This window comes from Capra hircus, unplaced genomic scaffold (genome assembly GCF_001704415.2).
Source record: "Capra hircus breed San Clemente unplaced genomic scaffold, ASM170441v1, whole genome shotgun sequence".
Lineage (NCBI taxonomy): Eukaryota > Metazoa > Chordata > Mammalia > Artiodactyla > Bovidae > Capra > Capra hircus.
The window spans coordinates 13,749-35,773 of record NW_017212405.1 but is presented as its reverse complement, the minus strand read 5'-3'; the positions used below and the strand labels follow the sequence as shown (position 1 = coordinate 35,773).

The 22,025-nt window shown below is 38.9% G+C and overlaps 1 pseudogene; it reads left to right on the top strand.

Moving 5' to 3' along the window:
* Nucleotides 1–1,491: 1,491 nt before the first annotated feature.
* Nucleotides 1,492–2,328, top strand: LOC102184514 (annotated as a pseudogene).
* The last annotated feature ends 19,697 nt before the right edge of the window (nucleotides 2,329–22,025 follow it).

Genomic DNA, 22,025 nt, shown 5'->3' with positions numbered 1-22,025 from the left:
CACGTACGTCATTCCGTAGTTCATCAGGCACTCTATCTATCAGTTCTAGACCCTTAAATCTATTTCTCACTTCCACTGTATAATCATAAGGGATTTTATTTAGGTCATACCTGAATGGTCTAGCGGTTTTCCCTACTTTCTTCAATTTGAGTCTGAATTTGTCAATAAGGAGTTCATGATCTGAGCCACAGTCAGCTCCTGGTCTTGTTTTTGCCAACTGTATAGAGCTTCTCCATCTTTGGCTGCAAAGAATATAATCAATTTGAATTCAGTGTTGACCATCTGGTGATATCCATGTGTAGAGTCTTCTCTTGTGTTGTTGGAAGAGGGTGTTTGCCTTGACCAATGCTTGTTCTTGGCAAAACTCTATTAGTCTTTGCCCTGCTACATTCTGCATTCCAAGGCCAAATTTGCCTGTTACTCCAGGTGTTTCTTGACTTCCTGCTTTTTCATTCCAGCCCCCTTTCATGAAAAGGACATCTTTTTTGGGTGTTAGTTCTAAAAGGTCTTGTAGGTCTTCATAAAACCGTTCAACTTCAGTTTCTTCAGCATTACTGGTTGGGGCATAGACTTGGATAACTGTGATATTGAATGGTTTGCCTTGGAGATGAACAGAGATCATTCTGTCGTTTTTGAGATTGCATCCAAGTACTGCATTTTGGACTCTTTTGTTGACCATGAGGGCTACTCCATTTCTTCTGAGGGATTCCTGCCCGCAGTAGTAGATATAATGGTCATCTGAGTTAAATTCACCCATTCCAGTCCATTTGAGTTCGCTGATTCCTAGAATGTCAACGTTCACCCTTGCCATCTCTTGTTTGACCACTTCCAATTTGCCTTGATTCATGGACCTGACATTCCAGGTTCCTATGCAATATTGCTCTTTACAGTATTGGATCTTGCTTCTATCACCAGTCACATCCACAGCTGGGTATTGTTTTTGCTTTGGCTCCATCCCTTCATTCTTTCTGGAGTTATTTCTCCACTGATCTCCAGTAGCATATTGGGCACCTAATGACCTGGGGATTCCTCTTTCGGTATCCTATCATTTTGCCTTTTCCTACTGTTCATGGGGTTCTCAAGGCAAGAATACTGAAGTGGCCTGCCGTTCTATTCTCCAGTGGACCACATTCTGTCAGAGCTCTCTTCCATGACCCGCCCGTCTTGGGTTGCCCTGCAGGCGTGGCTTGGTTTCATTGAGTTAGACAAGGCTGTGGTCCTAGTGTGATTAGATTGACTAGTTTTCTGTGAGTATGGTTTCAGTGTGTCTGCCCTCTGATGCCCTCTTGCAATATCTACAATCTTACTTGGGTTTCTCTTACCTTGGGAGTGGGGTATCTCTTCACGGCTGCTCCAGCAAAGCACAGCCACTGCTCCTTACCTTGGACGAAGGGTATCTCCTTCCTGACCTTCAAAGTGGGATAGCTCCTCTAGGCCCTCCTGTGCCTGTGCCATTTACTGGCAAGCCACAATTGTGGAACCTAATGACAGCCATTTCAAGGCGGTGTATTTTTGACAATTCATTTTCCTTCAGACTAAGTTATGAACAACCTAGATAGTATATTCAAAAGCAGAGACATTACTTTGCCGACTAAGGTCTGTCTAGTCAAGGCTATGGTTTTTCCAGTAGTCATGTATGGATGTGAGAGTTGGACTATGAAGGCTGAACATGGAAGAATTGATGCGTTTGAACTGTGGTGTTGGAGAAGACTCTTGAGAGTCCCTTGGACTGCAAGGAGATCCAACCAGTCCATTCTGAAGGAGATCAACCGTGGCATTTCTTTGGAAGAAATGATAAAGCTGAAACTCCAGTACTTCGGACACCTCATGCGAAGAGTTGACTCATTGGAAAAGACTCTGATGCTGGGAGGGATTGGGAGCAGGAAGAGAAGGGGACAACCCAGGATGAGATGACTGGATAGTATCACTGACTTGATGGACACGAGTCTGAGTGAACTCCAGGAGTTGGTGATGGACAGGGAGGCCTGGCGTGCTGTGATTCATTTGGTTGCAAAGAGTCGGACACGACTGAGCGACTGAACTGAACTGAACTGAACTGAATCCTTTCAAACCACCTAAGGTTGCATTTACAACAATAATTTATCATCCAAATATTAACAGTAATGCCAGCATTTGTCTTAATATTCTAAAATCACAATGGTCTCCTGCATTAACTATTTCTAAAGTTTTTTTTTTTTATCCATTTGTTCACTGCTATGTGATTCAAACCCAGATGACCCCCCTAGTGCCAGATATTGCACAGATCTATAAAACAGAGATAGGTACAACAAAATATCTCAGGAATGGAGTCAGCAGTATGCCATGTGATGCTACCTTAAAGTCAGAATAACCCACATTATAGCTGTAATAAACATAAATTACTGTTCCTTGTTTTTAAATTTTCTTATCTGGCTGCTCCCCATTTGGACCTCATCTTTTTTAATTTTATTTTTTGTCTACCTCTTCCATTCATTCACATGCTCATCTGATAAGACTTAAGTTCTTCCAGCTTTGGACAATAAATGCTTTTAGAAACTAAAGTAGTTACAAGAGAACAGTTGCCCAAGATTCAGAATTTTTTAATTAAAAAAAATTTTTTTTTGGTGTTGATTCTCTCTTTTTAAAAAAAAAAAATTTATTTTAGTTGGAGGCTAGTTACTTTACAATATTGTAGTGGTTTTTGCCATACATTGATATGAATCAGCCATGAGTTTGCAGGGATTTCCCATCCTGAACCTCCCTCCCACCTCCCTCCCCATCCCGTCCCTCTGGGTCATCCCAGTACACCAGCCCTGAGCACCCTGTCTCATACATGGAACCTGGACTGGTGATCCATTTCACATATGATAATATACATGTTTCAATGTTATTCTCTCAGATCATCCCACCCTCATCTTCCCCCACAGAGTCCAAATACTGTTCTATTCATCTGTGTCTCTTTTGTTGTCTCACATATAGTTATTGTTACCATCTTTCTAAGTTCCATATATATGTGTTAGTATACTGTATTGTGTTTTTCTTTCTGGCTTACTTCACTCTGTGTAATAGGTTCCAGTTTCATCCACCTCATTAGAACTGATTCAAATACATTCTTTTTAATGGCTGAGTAATATTCCATTGTGTATATGTACCACAGATTTCTTATCCATTTGTCTGCTGATGGACATCTAGGTTGCTTCCATGTCCTGGCTATTATAAACAGTGCTGTGATGAACACTGGGTACATGTGTCTCTTTCAATTCTGGCTTCCTCAGTGTGTATGCACAGCAGTGGGATTGCTGGTTCATATGGCAGTTAGTTTTTGAGTTTTTAAGAATCTCCACACTTTTCTCCATAGTGGCTGTACTAGTTTACAGTCCCACCAACAGTGTAAGAAGATTCCCTTTCCTCCACACCCTCTCCAGCATTTATTGTTTGTAGATATTTGGATAGCAGCCATTCTGACTGGCGTGAGATGGTACCTCATTGGTTTCTATTTGCATTTCTCTGATAATGACTGATGTTGAGAATCTTTTTATGTGTTTGTTAGCCATGTGTATGTCTTCTTTGGAGAACTGTCTGTTTAGTTCTTTGGCCCATTTTTTGATTGGGTCATTTATTTTTCTGGAATTGAGCTGCAGGAGTTGCTTGTATATTTTTGAGATTATTATTTTTTTTTGTCAGTTGCTTCATTTGCTATTATTTTCTCCCATTCTGAAGGCTGTCTTTCCACCTTGCTTATAGTTTCCTTTGTTGTGCAGAAGCTTTTAATTTTAATTAGGTCCCATTTGTTTATTTTTGCTTTTATTTCCATTACTCTGGGAGGTGGGTCATAGAGGATCCTGCTGTGATTTATGTCAGAGAGTGTTTTGCCTATGTTTTCCTCTAGGAGGTTTTTTTTTTTTTTTTTTTTTTTTTTTTTTTTTTTTTTATGGAGCATGTGTATTTTGTGGCCAGTGTCTTGGTTGTAAGATTAAACCATTCCTAATTGCTCTAACATGCTGAAGAGTCATCTGACAGGGAGGAAGATGGATGCTGAGTTGTCACATCATAGGAAGCAGCTTTATTCTAGCAGCATCCATTTAAGCCTTCCACTGTTAAAGATTTGAGGTTACATGATACACTTTATGCTCATAACTGATGTGGCTGGAGAACTGGTATTGAATTTATATAATCAGCAGAACAGAAAATATGATGTATTTTATGCATGTCAATAAAAGAATGACCTGTTTTTGTTCTACATAGAATAAAAATTGGAAGTCAAACACCCTTTCTATTCCAAAATAGCATCTCAAACATTTTTAAATTTTCACTTAAATTGTTAGGAGGCTTGGAGCTCTTAGTTAGTGTATCTTCCAATACACTGTTTAATATAGCACTGAATAAATGCTGCAAGTTGCCAATGGATGAGTGATCGAATAATAGCTCTGCTAGTAATTGATTTATTTTTCTTCAATAAAGTTACATAAACAAACAAACAAAAAAACTGAAAGAATATGTTTGGATTTTCACATGCATTAGCATACCAAATATTAATTTTATATAAGTTCAGCATATCCAATTGGACAAATGTAAAGGAATGCATTCTATAATAACTCCTTCATTGTATCCTCATTACAAAAGCAGATAAGACAATAGATCTAAGACAAAAGGAAATCCAGGTTATTACTGACTGCCCCTATAAAAGAGTTAAGACAATAAAAGAGTGAGCAAAGCAATTTAAAGTCAGTTTTAAAATACCAAACAAGGTGTCTTGATAACTATTAAAGAAAATAATATTCAGTGACACTTGTTAAAGATGGTAAAACAGACTTTATTCAGGACAGTTGAGATAGGTATAATAACAACTACAATGGGATTTTACAGTGGGGGAGAGAAACTGGTTTCAACTCCAACTACGGGATAGAAAAGTTGGTATTCCATGGAAGAGAAAAATACTGTGAGGAAAAATCAGGTGTTCTGGTAAACTTTCTGAGTTGTCCATACAGCAGTAGGCTCAAAGGCTGCCTATTAAAAAAATGATGTGGCAATTATTTAACTTTATAAGAAGTCATCAGTTTCAGCTTGCAAGACTTTAAGCAAAGGAGAGTTTCAGTCCTAAATGACTCTAAGTCAGAAGGTGGGGGGAGTGGAAACTTTAATTTGGACAGTTGTAGCAGGATACAAGAGAAAAGAAGGATTGAGTAAGAACTGACAAAATGTGCAAGATGAAATACACATGGGTACACCATAGTTTTCAATTTTAAATAAGTTCCCTCTGCAATCACCTCCAATTTTATCAAAAATGATCAAAGTATTCATAAGACTAATTTGTTTACAAAATAAGTTAGTTTCATTAAACTTGGTTTTACTCTTTACAAAACTGAGTCACAGCAATTGCCCACATGGGCCCTTTTTAAGTTTGCTTGGCTGGAACTTTACATATGGAATCTCAGATTGGGCTTTTAAAGCCTCTTGAGACTAGGAAAACAAAGCAAAAACTCATCACCAGATTTTGCCTGAAATACCTATGGATTTAAGTGTATTTCTCTTTCTTCAGGTCTTTGAAATATCATGAGCATCCTCAACCTACCAGGAAGTGACATTCCTTACTCACTTGTAAGGCAAGAAAGCCTATGGTCCAGGTATAAACAGTTTTTCTAAGGGGTGGCTTCATAAGCATGCCTATGTGCTCAGTCACTCATGTCCGACCTTTTGTGACCCAATGGACTGTAGCCTTCTAGGCTTTTCTTTCCATGGGATTTTTACAGGCAAGAGTATTGTAGCTGGTTGCTGTTTCTTACTCCAGCAGATCTTCCTGACCCAGAGATCAAACCCAGTTCTCCTCTGTCTCATGCACTGGCAGGTGGATTCTTTACCACTGAACCACCTGGGAAGCCTGGCTTTATAAGCACTGGTGCCTTAAAGTCAATGGCCATCTGATTTATTGTACATCATTCTAAAATATAACATTCCATTCAAAGCAGTGGTAATAAATTAATGTTTGCAATTGTGTTCTGTTACAAGGAAAACAAACTCTAACTGAACTGATGCAAATAACTATATTTCCATTAAAATAAGAATCCTAAGAGTTTTCAAATTATTGAGGTATCAGTTAAGAGGAAATGATAAAAGGTTGAATTTTGTTTACAAAGATATAATTTACCAAATTACTCTAAGTTACAGATAGCTTGGGCTTCCCTGGTAGCTTGGTAAAGAATCCACCTGCAATTCAGTAGACCCCAGTTCGATTCCTGGGTCGAGAAGATCCCCTGGAGAAGGTATAGGCTACCCACTCCAGTATGCTTGTGCTTCCCTGGTGGCTCAGATGATAAAGAATCCACCTGCAGTGCAGGAGACCTGGGTTGGATCCCTGGGTCTTGAAGATCTCCTAGAGGAGGGCATGGCAACCCACTACAGTTTTCTCGCCTGGAGAATCCCCATGGACAGATGAGCTTGATGAGCTACAGTTCATGAGGTCACAAAGAGTTGGACACGACTGAGCAACTAAGGACACCACAGCAGATAAATAGCTCAAGAGGAAAACATGTTTCCTTAAATCTGGAAAGTAAAATATTAAATGCTTTAACCAGCAATATATCAAACAAGAAGTTATATTCTAAAAATTCCAAAAATATATATCAGTTCATTTAGTCAAATGTAACTAATTCTTATTTTTCTTGATCTCAGGCTGGGAAGTATATAAATTCATGAGTTTCTTCATGAGTTCTGGAAATTCTTACACAGTTCAGTGGTATAGTCCTCAAGTTATTGAAGGCATGCCATCATGGAGCATTCTTATTTGCAGCTAATTACAAATACTTTCAGAGAATAATTACAATATAGTAGTAACTAAAAATGATGAAAGATTAAAAAATGACCATGGCTAAAGATCTGATGTAAGTTAATTTGTGGAGGAATTCTAGTTACTTCTGTGGCATACAACATGTTAACATACTAACTGAACAACAAGAATATCAACATGTTTCTATGAACTTCATGTTAATTCTGAAATATCTACATTAAAAATGTATATTTGTACTTATATAATGAAAGAGAGTTCATCATTACTTCCTTTTTGACAATGCTTTCCACGTAATTTGACATATGAGATAAACCTAAATATGCCTCTGTTTTACAAGGTGAGAGAAAAATACTTGAAGATTTTCCAGGGGCCTTCTGGGAAACCTCGAAGTTAGTTTGCAGATGAAAAGGCTCAATTCAGAATTTTATTTTGAGAAGTTTCAAAATTGTCAAAAAGATGGAACAGTTGACTAAATAGGATCACAGGTAGATGGCTATCAATTTGATAAAAGTTACAAAAAAATTTTAAACATTAATATAAAAGATTGTTGTTGTTGTTCAGTCACTCAGTTGTGTCTGACTCTTTGTGATCCCATGGACTGCAGCACACCAGGCTTCCCTGTTCTTCATTGTCTCCCAGAGCTTGGTCAAAACTCATGTCCACTGAGTCAGGGATGCATCCAACCATCTCATCCTCTGTCATCCCCTTCTCCTCCTGCCTTCAATGTTGCCCAGCATCAGGGTCTTTTCTAATGTGTTGGCTCTTTGCATCAGGTGGCCAAAGTATTGGAGCTTCAACTTATCAGTCCTTCCAATGAATATTCAGGGTTTATTTACTTTAGGATTGACTGGCTTAATCCTGAAGTCCAAGGGACACTCATCAGTCATCTGTAACACCAGAGTTAAAAAGCATTAGTTCTTCAGCACTGTCTTCTTTATGGTCCAACTCTTACATCACACATGACTACTGGCAAAACCATCCTTGACCATATGGATCTTTGTCAGCAAAGTAACGTCTCTGCTTTTTAAAACACTGTCTAAGTTTGTCATAGCTTTTCTTCCAAGGAGCAAAGGTCTTTAATTTCATGGCTGCAGTCACCATCTGCAATGATTCTGGAACCCAAGAAAATTAAGTCTGTCACTGTTTCCATTGTTTTCCCCTTCTATTTGCCATGAAATAATGAAACTGGTTGCCATGATGTTAGTTTTTTGAATGTTGAGTTTTAAGCAGCTTTTTAAATCTCCTCTTTCATTCATCAAGAGACTCTTTAGCTTCTCTTTACTTTCTCTCATAAGGGTGGTGTCATCTGCATATCTGAGGCTGTTGGTATTTCTCCCAGCAATCTTGATTCCAGCGTGTGCTTCATTCAGCCTGGCATTTTGCATGCTGTACTCTGCATATAAGTTAAATAGCAGGGTGACAATATACGTCCTTGATGTACTCCTTCCCCAATTTTGAAACAGTCTGTTGTCCAGTTCTAACTGCTGCTTCTTGACCCACGTACAGTTTTCTCAGGAGGCAGGTTAGGTGGCCTGGTACTTCCATCTCTCTCAGAATTTTCCAGTTTGTTGTGATCCACACAGTCAAAGGCTTTAGCATAGTCAATGAAGCAGAGATAGATGTTTTTCTGGAACTCTCTTGCTTTTCCTATGATCCACCAGATGCTGGCAATTTGATCTCTGGTTCCTCTGCCTTTTCTAAATCCAGCTTGAACATCTGGAAGTTCTAAGTTCATGCATTTTGAAGCCTAGCTTGGAAAATTTTGAGCATTACTTTGGTAGCATGTGAAATGAGTACAACTGTGTAGTAGTTTGAACATTCTTTGGTATTGCCTTCTTTGAGATTAGAATTAGACCTTTTCCAGTCCTGTGGGCACTGCTGAGTTTTCCAAATTTGCTGACATATTGAGTGGAGCACTTTAACAGCATCATCTTTTAGGATTTTAAATAGCTCAGCTGGAATACCATAACCTCAGCTAGCTTTGTTCCTAGTGATGCTTCCTAAGACCCACTTGACTTCATACTCCAGGATGTCTAGCTATAGGTGAGTGATTACACTATCATGGTTATCTGGGTCATGAAGATCTTTTTGGTATAGTTCTGTGTATTCTTGCGACCTTGTCTTAATATCATCTGCTTCTCTTAGAAGGTTATGTGCTTATAAGGCAAACAAAAAATCCTTAGCTCTTTTAATATTAAAAGCAACCAATTTTCTTAAGTAATTAAAGACCTAATAAAGATTATATCAAGTACAGAAAACCATTCTAAATCATAAAAACTTTTTTTCTCAGGCAGGTAGCTTAAAAGATAAAGAAATGGTTATGAAGTACCAAATGCCAGGCCCCTGCATGCAGTACCTGTGAGTAAGTGAAACCAGACTGATCACATAGGAAAATCACCTCAGCAGGTGATTAGAAAGGCATGGTAACATGCTGGAAGGAGAATTAGGCATGAATGACCCAATCTGAAAGAAAGAAAGATTCCAGTACATCAACCTGAGAGTGAAGAGTGAAGGAAAGTGACATCTGAATGTGTTTCTTTGGGGTTCTAGGTTGTTGACTGTTGCTTTCACCACTAGTCTTGGGGTTTTGTCTTCTGTGCTATGTGGCCTGTGAAGTCTTGCTGCCACAGTAAGCAATCAGGCTTAAATCCCCAAGATGGGAGAACCAAGTCCAGGACTTTGGACCACCAGACAACTCCCAACCCCACAGAATATTAATCAGAAAGACCTCTCCCAAAGGCCTCCATCTCAACACTAAGACCAAGCCCCATCCAAAGGCTAGCAAGCTCCAGTGCCTGATGTCTCATGCCAATCTTTCAGCAAAACAGGAATACAAAACTGCACATTAGCAGACAGGTTGCCTAAAGTCATATAAAGCCCAAATACATCCCAAAACACACTACTGGACACAGCTGTCCTTCAGAGAGACAAGATCCAGCTCCATCCATGAGAACAGTGGCACAAGCCCCCAAAACCAAGAAATGTTCATAATGCACTGGTCCAGCAGACCCACAGAAAAATGAGAAGACAATAAACATGTAGCAGACGAAGGAATATGGTAAAACCCCACAATATGAAACAAATGAAGAGGAAATAGGCAGTCCACCTGAAAAAGAATTCAGAGTAATCATAGTAAAGACTATTCAAAATCTTGAAAATAAAATGGAAGCACAGATAAAGAGACTGGAGACACGGATCAAGTAGATACATGAGGGAGAACAAGATGGCAGAGGAGTAGGAGGATGTGGAGTACATCTCTTTCCACAGATACATCAGGAATACACCTTCAGACACAGAAGTGCATACAGAACACCAGCTGAGAGAAGACAGGAGTACCTGACCAGTGGAAAAGAATATATGGAACCACACAAAACTTGGTAGGATGAAGGGACTAGGGGGAGAAACAGGAGTGTTAGTAAGACTGTACTTGCCCTGGATGGGTGGGGGAACTGAATCGGGGTCCAATCCCATAGCGGGGCAATTGTCTGAGTAAGAGGAGAAATATTTAAGGCTGAGAGTGAAACAGCTAATCTGTGTAAGTCTAAAGGTAATGAGAATTAGACAGTTCTTGCCACAGTCACAGTCATACATACACTGTTCAGGAACATGGTCTCCTGGAAGGGCAGCAGCTGGGTGCTGGAGTTTAGGGATTGTGGAGAAATCCCAGTGCAAGGGCTGCTGTTGACTGTGGAAAGACAGATAGAGAGGATGTGAGGGAGTGGATCGTAGTGGGAAATGCATGTGGAGAAAAGCCTGGCAGCCATGGAAGCAAGGTGGTACTGCTGAGTCACATGTAGGGAGTGGAGCCATCATCATAGCCTCTCTCTCCACACACCAGCATTGGGCTGCTGAACAATAGAGAGGTGGGCCCATCAAAGGCCTGATGCACTGAGCTACAGAGTACCACCCCATCCAGGGTGCCCCTTTGAGTGCCTGATGCACTGATCTACAGAGTAGGACCCCAGTCAGGGGGGCTCCTTTGTGTGCCTGAAGCACTGAACAGCAGATAGCGACCCCAAGCAAGGGATCCCTCTAAGTGTCTGAAAGGCAGAGCTACAGAGAAAGACAGGCCAAAGAGGCTTCCTGATCATCAGCCTCAAGAGGCTCAATAAAAGACTGATAGGGCCATAACTCATGCCACGGAGGCAGTTTTTGTCCCCGAACACTTGACGCCGCCAAGGTCCCCGCAAGCCAAGCAGCTGCACTACCTTCACGTTCAACTCTCACTGGGGCAGAGCTGCCACAGGCAAATAAATAAATAAATAAATAAATAAAAAGCCTTGTGTTTATGCATGCAGGGTCGCTTTGGTCCTGTCCAACTCTTTGCGACCCTGTAGACTGTGGCTTCCCAGGCTTCTCTGTCAGAGAAGGGGTTCTCCAGGCAAGAATACTGGAGTGTATTGGCCAATACTGGTTTCCATACCCTTTGAGAGCACTATATTTCCTGCTTCCCTAGCCGTCAACCCCCTGAGTACCTGGTGCTGCCAGAACCCCTACAACTCAAGCAGCTGCACCACTTCCACACCTGGCCCTCACAGGGGAAAACCCAAGCCCTCCAGGGCAGCCTCAAGAGCTAAACCCCAGTGGACAACCCACTTGTAGGGGTGGAAATAAAAGCACACTTGAAACCCAGGGGCAGTGTGGCTAGGAAAAAAACCCCAAAATCTTCCTACCAGCTGTACTAGCTGCAGATTAAATCCACAAGATCAACTAGGCAGACTCTGTGTCTATGGAATATATAAAAGGCCATTGAGAGCTCCCACAAAAGAAAACACACTAGTTCTGATAGCTGTGGACACTGGAGGCAAGAACACACAGGAGCAGGACCAGATTAGAATCTGAGCAGCCCCCATAGCAGGTCCAGAGGTCAGTACAGTGTTGAAGGGCATCCTAGAGAGGTAAAGTGGACTGTGATTCCCAGTGCAGGAAAGGACTCTGACAGCAGTGACTCAAGAAAAATATTTATTATTCTTATTTTTTGACGTGTTCTGTAGATTATTTTGGATTTTTTTTTTCCCGTTTCTTCCCGCTCTGTTGTAGTTGTCGATTTTATTGGCACTGAGAAATCAAATTAAGCTTTTGAGCTTTTTTCTTTTTCCTCAGTCACATTTTTTTTATTGTTGTCATAAACCTCTGCCTCTACGTAGGGCTTCTGCAGTTCTGTGGTGTTTTCCTCTTTTCTTTTCTCTTTCTTAAATTTAAAATTTTAATTTTTTAAACCTATTGTTATTTTTTCTACATTTATTCCTTTGTTTGCTTTTCTGACTGTTCTTACACCCTTGCAGTTAATCTTTAATGTATATAAATCTTATTATCTACCTTTATTTAACTTTGCATGTCTTTCTTTCTTTTCTTTCTTTCCTTTCCTCTCAACATATTTGTTAGTTTTATTTTCATTGCTTTATTCCCCAATTGTCACTTTGCTTTAGTTTTGTCTTCCAGTTTGTGGTTTAATTAGTTTTGTTCTGGTAGATATCATTTTTGGTTTCCTTTCTTCACCAGGTCAATCTATCATACTTAATTTTTGTTGTACTGTTTTGATTTTGCTTATGTATTTGTAGATGTGTATATTCAGTCACATTTCCTACTGTTGTTATAAACCTCTGCCTTTACATTGGGCTTTCGCAGTTCTGTGGAGTTTTCATTCTTTTCCCCCTTTTTTCTTTGTTTTTTCTCTTTTCTATAATTTTAATTTTTAAAACCTATTATTTTTTTCTACATTTATTCCTTTATTTGCCTTTTCTACTGTTATTTTCTCCTTGTAGTTAGTCTTTAATGTATATAAATCTTCATCATCTACCTCTATTTAACATTGCATATCAATTCTTTCTTTTCTTTCTTTCCTTTCCTCTCAACGTTATTAGTTAGTTTTGTTTTCATTAATTTATTCTCCACTTGGCACCTTGCTTTAGTTTTGTTTTCTAGTTTGTGCTTAAGTTAGTTTTGTTCTTAACTGGTAAATATAATTTTTGATTTCCTTTGTTCACCAGATCAATCTACTATACTTTATTATCATTGGACTGTTTTCACTTTGATCATGGGTGTATATGTATATGTGTATATTCCATTATTTAACTTATTATATGCCTGATTTTGTAACTGCCATTTGTCTGGGGTTCATCTTTGGTTTCTCATTTTTGGATATTTGTTTTACTCTCCATTAATGCCAAAACAAACCACTTGTGGAATCTTCGTTCCTGACCAGAGATCAAAACCTGAACCTTTGGAGTGGGAGCACTGACTCCAAGATGCTAGACTACCAGAGATCTAACAGTAGGGAGTATTAAATAGTGAAAACCCACACAAAGGAAATCACTTGAATACAAGACCCAGCATTACACAACCACCTGTGTAGGATGCCTCATCTACACAACAAACAAAACAAAAATACAAGCCAAATCATCAGCAGACAGGGGTACCACCTCAGTCAGCCTTGCCCATCAGAGGAAAAAACAAATGAAAAAAACAAAAACTCAGCACAAATTTCACCCTATATGAAGCTCACACAAACCACTGGTCCAAAATTAGGAGTGCAGAAACAAAAAGGAAGAAATAATTCAACCTTCTTCAGGGAAAGAATTCAACTTTCCTTGAAGCCTGGGGAAAGGAGACCTCAAAAACAATAACTTTTAAAAAAAGATGAAAAGGCAGAGAAATACTGCACAAAAGAAGGAAAAAACTAGAAACACAGAAGTCCAAATAAATGAAAAGGAAATAGGAAAATTACCTGAAAAGGAATTCAGAATAATGATAATAAAGATAATAAAAAAACCTGGAAAACAAAATGGAGAAAATGCAAGAATCGATCAACAAAGACCTAGAAGAATTAAAGAATAAGCACACAGAGACAAAAGCACAATCACTGAAATTTAAAATACATTAGAAGGAGTTAATAGCACAATATCTGAAGCAGAAGAATGAATCAGTGACCTGGAAGACAAAAATCAGTGATCTGGAAGGCAGTGAGCTGTAAATAACTTCTGAACAGTAGAATGCAGTAAAAAGAATGAAAATAGCTGAGGACAGTCTCAGAGACCTTTGGGATCATATCAAACACACCGACATTTGAACTATAGGGGCACCAGAAGAAAAAGAGAAAAAGAAGAGGTACGAGAACATTTTTGAAGAGATTATAGTTGAAAATTTCCCCAACATAGAAAAGGAAATAGCCAATCAAGTCCAAGAAGCACAAAGAGTCCCACACAGGATAAACCCGAGGAGAAACATGCCAAGACACATACTAATCAAACTAACAAAGACTAAACAGAAATAAAGAATATTAAAAGAGCAAGGGAGAATCAACAAGTAACATACAAGGGAAACCCCATATGCTTAACAGCTGATCTTTCAGCAGAAACTCTGTAGGCCAGAAGGGAAAGGAACGATATATTTAAAGGACTGAAAGGGAAAAATCTACAACCAAGATTACTATACCTGGTAAGGATCTCATTCAAAATTGATGGAGAAATAAAAAGCTTTTCAGACAAGCAAAATTTAAGAAAATTCAGTACCACCAAAACAGCTTTACAACAAATGTTACACGAAATTAAATAGTCAAGAAGTACAAGAGAAGAAAAAGGATCTAAAAAATCAACCCAAAACAATTAGAAAATGGCAATAGGAACATATATATCAATAATTACTTTATTGATTTATTTTTTTCATGTGCTGACTTGTTTACTTGTATTTAACTTAAAAAAATATTAACCATTTTTATATGTGCATTTCAGTGGCATAAATACATTCACATTGTTGTGTAACCTTGTCATCACCACCATCCATCTCCAGAACCTTTTCATTTTGCAAAACTGAAACTATGTACCCAATAAACAATCCCCCCTTTCTCCCCTCTCCCAGACTCTGCCAGTTGCTATTCTACTTTCTATCTCTATGACTTCAGTTCAGCTGCTTAGTCTTGTCTGACTCTTTGAGATCTCATGGACTATAGCATGCCATGCTTCCCTGTCCATCACCAATTCCCAGAGCCTACTCAAACTCATGTCCATCGAGTTGGTGATGCCATCCAATCATCTCATCCTCTGTCGTCCCCTTCTCCTCCTGTCTTTAATCTTTCCCAGCATCAGGGTCTTTTCCAATGAGTCAGTTCTTCGTATCAAGTGGCCAAAATATTGGAGTTTCAGCTTCAGCATCTCCTTCCAATGAATATTCAGGACTGATTTCCTTGAGGATTGACTGGATTGATTTCATTGCAGTCCAAGGAACTCTCAAGAGTCTTCTCCAGTAACACAGTTCAAAAACATCAATTCTCTGGTGCTCAGCTTTCTTTATAGTCAAACTCTCACATCCATACATGACCACTGGAAAAACCAGAGCCTTGACTAGACGAACATTTGTTGGCAAAGTAATGTCTCTGCTTTTTAGTATGCTGTCTAGGTTGCTCATAGCTTTTCTTCGAAGGAGCAAATGTGTTTTAATTTCATGGCTGCAGTCACCATATTCAATGATTTTGGAGCCCAAATAAGTAAAGTCTCTCACTATTTTCATTGTTTTCCCATCTATTTGCCATGAAGTGATGGGACTGGGATGACATGATCTTCGTTTTTTGAATGTTGAGTTTTTGTTTTATTTTGTTTTGTTTTGTTTTGTTTTAAATGAGCCTCCTACATTGCCAGGCAGGTTCTTTTTTTTAAATATAAATTTATTTATTTTAATTGGAGGTTAATTACTTTACAATATTGTATTGGTTTTGCCATACATCAATCAACATGAATCCGCCACAGGTATACACGTGTTTCCCATCCTGGACCCCCCTCCCTCCTCCCTCCCCATACCATCCCTCTGGGTCGTCTCAGTGCACCAGCCCCAAGCATCCGGTATCAGACATTGAACCTGGACTGGTGATTCATTTCACATATGATATTATACATGTTTCAATGCCCTTCTCCCAAATCATCCCACCCTCTCTCTCTCCCTCTCCCACAGAGTCCAAAAGACTGTTCTATACATCTGTGTCTCTTTCGCTGTATCGCATACAGGGTTAACGTTACCATCTTTCTAAATTCCATATATATGCATTAGTATACTGTATTGGTGTTTTTCTTTCTGGCTTACTTCACTCTGTATAATAGGCTCCAGTTTCATCCACCTCATTATAACTGATTCAAATGTATTCTTTTTAATGGCTGCACAATACTCCATTGTGTATACGTACCACTGCTTTCTTATCCATTCATCTGCTGATGGACGTCTAGGTTGCTTCCATGTCATGGCTATTATAAATAGTGCTGCGATGAACATTGGAGTACACGTGTCTCTTTCAATTCTGGTTTCCTAGGTGTGTATGCCCAGAAGTGGGATTGCTGGGTGATAAGGCAGTTCTATTTCCAGTTTTTTAAGGAATCTACACACTGTTCTCCATAGTGGCTGTGCTGCTGCTACTAAGTTGCTTCAATCATGTCCAATTCTGTGCAACCCCATAGAAGGCAGCCTGCCAGGCTACCCCGTCCCTGGGATTCTCCAGGCAAGAATACTGGAGTGGGTTGTCATTTCCTTCTCCAATGCATGAAAGTGAAAAGTGAAAGTGAAGTCGCTCAGTCGTGTCCAACTCTTAGCAACCCCATGGACTGCAGCCCACCAGGCTCCTCCATCCATGGGATTTTCCAGGCAAGAGTACTGCAGTGGGGTGCCATAGTGGCTGTACTAGTTTGCATTTCCACCAACAGTGTAAGAGGGCTCCCTTTTCTCCACACTCTCTTCAGCATTTATTGCTTGTTGACTTTTGGATTGCAGCCATTCTGACTGGCGTGAAATGGTACCTCATTGTGGTTTTGATTTGCATTTCTCTGATAATGAGTGAAGTACATCATGAGAAATGCAGAATTGGAAGAAACACAAGCTGGAATCAAGATTGCCGGGAGAAATATCAATAACCTCAGATATGCAGATGACACCACCCTTATGGCAGAAAGTGAAGAGGAGCTAAAAAGCCTCTTGATGAAAGTGAAAGAGGAGAGTGAAAAAGTTGACTTAAAGCTCAATATTAGAAAATGAAGATCATGGCATCTGGTCCCATCACTTCATGGGAAATAGATGGGGAAACAGTGTCAGACTTTATTTTTTTGGGCTCCAAAATCACTGCAGATGGTGACTGCAGCCATGAAATAAAAAGACGCTTACTCCTTGGAAGAAAAGTTATGACCAACCTAGATAGCATATTCAAAAGCAGACAAATGACTTTGCCAACTAAGGTCCGTCTAGTCAAGGCTATGGTTTTTCCTGTGGTCATGTATGGATGTGAGAGTTGGACTGTGAAGAAGGCTGAGGGCCGAAGAATTGATGCGTTTGAACTGTGGTGTTGGAGAAGACTCTTGAGAGTCCCTTGGACTGCAAGGAGATCCAACCAGTCCATTCTGAAGGAAATCAACCCTAGGATTTCTTTGGAAGGAATGATGCTAAAGCTGAAGCTCCAGTACTTTGGACACCTCATGCAAAGAGTTGACTCATTGGAAAAGACTCTGATGCTGGGAGAGATTGGGGGCAGGAGGAAAAGGGGACGACCCAGGATGAGATGGCTGGATGGCATCACTGACTCGATGGACGTGAGTCTGAGTGAACTCTGGGAGATGGTGATGGACAGGGAGGTCTGGCCTGCTGCGATTCATCCGTTCGCAAAGAGTCGGACACGACTGAGCGACTGAACTGAACTGATAATGAGTGATGTTGACCAGCTTTTCATGTGTTTGTTATTCATCTGTATGTCTTCTTCGGAGAAATGTCTATTTAGTTCTTTGGCCCATTTTTTGATTGGGTCATTTATTTTTCTGGAAATGAGCTGCAGGAGTTGCTTGTATATTTTTGAGATTAATCCCTTGTCAGTTGCTTCATTTGCTATTATTTTCTCCCATTCTGAAGGCTGCCTTTTCACCTTGCTTGGAGATTCCCTTGCTGTGCAGAAGCTTTTAAGTTTAATTAGGTCTCATTTGTTTATTTTTACTTTTATTTCCACTATTCTGGCAGGTGGGTCATAAAGGATCCTGCTGTGATTTATGTTGGAGAGTGTTTTGCCTATGTTTTCCTCTAGGAGTATTATAGTTTCTTGTCTTACATTTAGATCTTCAAACCATTTTGAGTTTATTTTTGTGTATGGTGTTAGAACGTGTTCTAGTTTCATTCTTTTACAAATGGTTGACCAGTTTTCCCAGCATCACTTGTTAAAGAGATTGTCTTTTCTCCATTGTATATTCTTGCCTCCTTTGTCAAAGATAAGGTGTCCATAGGTGCATGGATTTATCTATGGGTTTTCTAGTTTGTTCCATGGATCTATATTTCTGTCTTTGTGCCAGTATCATATTGTCTTGATGGCTGTGGCTTTGTAGTAGACCATGAAGTCAGGCAGGTTGATTCGTCCAGTTCCTTTCTTCATTCTCAAGATTGCTTTGGCTATTTGAATTTTTTTGTATTTCCATACAAACTGTGAAAGCATTTGTTCTAGTTCTCTGAAAAACAAAGTTGGTAGCTTGATAGGGATTGCATTAAATCTATAGATTGTTTTGGGTAGTATACTCATTTTCACTATATTGATTCTTCCGATCCATGAACATGGTATATTTCTCCATCTATTAGTGTCCTCTTGGATTTGTTTCACCAGTATTTTATAGTTTTCTATACATAGGTCTTTAGTTTCTTTAGGTAGATATATTCCTAAGTATTTTATCTTTTTGTTGTAATGGTGAATGGAATTGTTTCCTTAATTTCTCATTCTATTTTCTCATTATTAGTGTATAGGAATGCAAGGGATTTCTGTGTGTTGATTTTATATCCTGCAACTTTACTATATTCATTGATTAGCTCTAATAATTTTCTGGTGGACTGTTTAGGGATTTCTATGTAGAGGATCATGTCATCTGCAAACAGTGAGAGATTTACTTCTTCTTTTCCAATTTGGATTCCTTTTATTTCTTTTTCTGCTCTGATTGATGTGTCCAAAACTTTCAAAACTATGTTGAATAGTAATGGTGAAAATGGGCACCCTTGTCTTGTTCCTGACTTTAGGGGAAATGCTTTCAGTTTTTCACCATTGAGGATAATGTTTGCTCTGGGTTTATCATATATGGCTCTTATTTTGTTGAGGTATGTTCCTTCTATGCCTGCTTTCTGGAGAGTTTTTATCATAAATGGATGTTGAATTCTGTCAAAGGTTTTCTCTGCATCTATTGAGATAATCATATGGCTTTTATTTTTCCATTTGTTAATGTGGTGTATTACATTGATTGATTTGCAGATATTGAAGAATCCTTGCATCCCTGGGATAAAGCCCACTTGGTCGTGGTGTATGATCTTTTTAATGTGTTGTTGGATTCTGATTGCTAGGATTTTGTTGAGGATTTTTGCATCTATGTTCATCAGTGATATTCGCCTGTAGTTTTCTTTTTTTGTGGCATCTTTATCACAGGTTTTGGTATTAGTGTGATGGTGGCCTCATAGAATGAGTTGGGAAGTTTACCTTCCTCTGCAATTTTCTGGAAGAGTTTGAGTAGGATAGGTGTTAGCTCTTCTCTAAATTTTTGGTAGAATTCAGCTGTGAAGCTGTCTGGACCTGGGTTTTTGTTTGCTGGAATATTTCTGATTACAGTTTCAATTTCCGTGCTTGTGATGTGTTTGTTAAATTTTCTATTTCTTCCTGTTTCAGTTTGGGAAAGTTGTACTTTTCTAAGAATGTGTCCATTTCTTCCCCGTTGTCCATTTTATTGGCATATAATTGCTGATAGTAGTCTCTTATGATCCTTTGTATTTCTGTGTTGTCTGTTGTGATCTGTCTATTTTCATTTTTAATTTTATTGATTTTTCTCCATTTGTTTTTTGATGAGTCTGGCTAATGGTTTCCCAATTTTATTTATCCTTTCAGAGAACCAGCTTTTGGCTTTGTTGATTTTTGCTATAGTCTCATTTGTTTCTTTTGCATGTATTTCTGCCCTAATTTTTAAGATTTCTTTCCTTCTACTAACTCTGGGGTTCTTCATTTCTTCCCTTTCTAGTTGCTTTAGGTGTAGAGTTAGGTTATTTATTTGACTTTTTTCTTGTTTCTTGATGTATGCCTGTATTGCTATGAACTTTCCTCTTAGCACTGCTTTTATAGTGTCCCACAGGTTTTGGGTTGTTGTGTTTCCATTTTCCTTCGTTTCTATGCATATTTTGATTTCTTTTTTTTTTTAATTTCTTCTGTGATTTGTTTGTTTTTCAGCAGTGTGTTGTTCAGGCTCCATAGGTTGGAATTTTTAATAGTTTTTCTCCTGTAATTGAGATCTACTCTTACAGCATTGTGGTCAAAAAACATGCTTGGAATGATTTTATTTTTTTTGAATTTACCAAGGCTAGATTTATGGCCCAGGGTGTGATCTATCCTGGAGAAGGTTCTGTGTGCGCTTGAGAAAAAGGTTAAATTCATTGTTTTGGGGTGAAATGTCCTATAGATATCAATTAGGTCTAACTAGTCTATTGTATCGGAGAGGCAATGGCACCCCACTCCAGTACTTTTGCCTGGAAAACCCCATGGACGGAGGAGCCTGGTGGGCTGCAGCCCATGGGGTCGCTATAGTCGGGCATGACTAAGCGACTTCACTTTCATTTTTCACTTTCATGCTTTGGAGAAGGAAATGGCAACCCACTCCAGTGTTCTTGCCTGGAGAATCCCAGGGATGGGGGAGCCTGGTGGGCTGCCATCTATGGGGTCGCACAGAGTCGGACATGACTGAAGCGACTTAGCAGCAGCAGCAGCAGTCTATTGTATCATTTAAAGTTTGTTTTTCATTGTTAATTTTATGTTTAGTTGATTTATCCATAGGTGTGAGTGGGGTATTAAAGTCTCCCACTCTTATTATGTTATTGTTAATTTCCTCTTTCATAATTGTTAGCATTTGTCTTATGTATTGCGGTGCTCCTATATTGGGTGCATATATATTTATAATTGTTATATCTTCTTCTTGGGTTGATCCTTTGATCATTATGTAGTGTCCTTCTTTGTCTCTTTTCACAGCTTTTGTTTTAAAGTCTATTTTATCTGATATGAGTATTGCTACTCCTGCTTTCTTTTGGTCTCTAGTTGCATGGAAAATCTTTTTCCAGCCCTTCACTTTCTGTCTGTATGTGTCCCCTCTTTTGAGGTGGGTCTCTTGTAGACAACATAAGTAGGAGTCTTGTTTTTGTATCCATTCAGCCAGTCTTTGTCTCTTTGTTGGGGCATTCAACCCATTTACATTTAAGGTAATTATTGATAAGTATGATCCCATTGCCAGTTACTTTATTGGTTTGGGTTTGAGTTTATGCACCCTTTTTGTGTTTGCTGTCTAGAGAATATCCTTTAGCATTTGTTGGAGAGCTGGTTTGGTGGTGCTGAATTCTCTCAGCTTTTGCTTGTCTGTAAAGCTTTTGATTTCTCCTTTATATTTGAATGAGATACTTGCAGGGTACAGTAATTTGGGCTGTAGGTTATTTTCTTTCATCACTTTAAGTATGTTTTGCCATTCCCTCCTGGCTTCAAGAGTTTCTATTGAAAGATCAGCTGTTATCCTTATGGGAATCCCCTTGTGTGTTATTTGTTGTTTTCCCCTTGCTGCTTTTAATATTTGTTCTTTGTGTTTGATCTTTGTTAAATTTATTAATATGTGTCTTGGGGTGTTTCACCTTGGGTTTATCCTGTTTGGGATGCTCTGGGTTTCTTGGACTTGGGTGATTATTTCCTTCCCCATTTTAGGGAAGTTTTCAACTATTATCTCCTCAAGGATTTTCTCATGGTCTTCCTTTTTGTCTTCTTCTTGGATTCCTATGATTCGAATGTTGGGGGGTTTAACACTGTCTTGGAGTTCTCTGAGATTGTCCTCATTTCTTTTAATTCATTTTTCTTTTTTCCTCTCTGATTCATTTATTTCTACCACTCTATCTTCCACTTCACTAATCTTATCTTCTGCCTCGGTTATTCTACTGTTTTTTCCTTCCAGAGTGTTTTTGATCTTATTTATTGCATTATTCATTATATATTGACTCTTTTTTATTTCTTCTAGGTCCTTGATAACGTTTCTTGCATCTTCTCAATCTTTGTCTCCAAGATATCTATCTGTGATTCCATTTTTATTTCAAGATTTTGGATCACTTTCACTACCATTATTCTGAATTCTTTTTCAGTTAGATTCCCTATCTCTTTCTCTTTTGTTTGGTTTGGTGGGTATTTATCCTGTTGCTTTACCTGCTGGGTATTCCTCTGTCTCTTCATCCTGTTTATATTGCTGAGATTGGGGTGGCCTTTCTA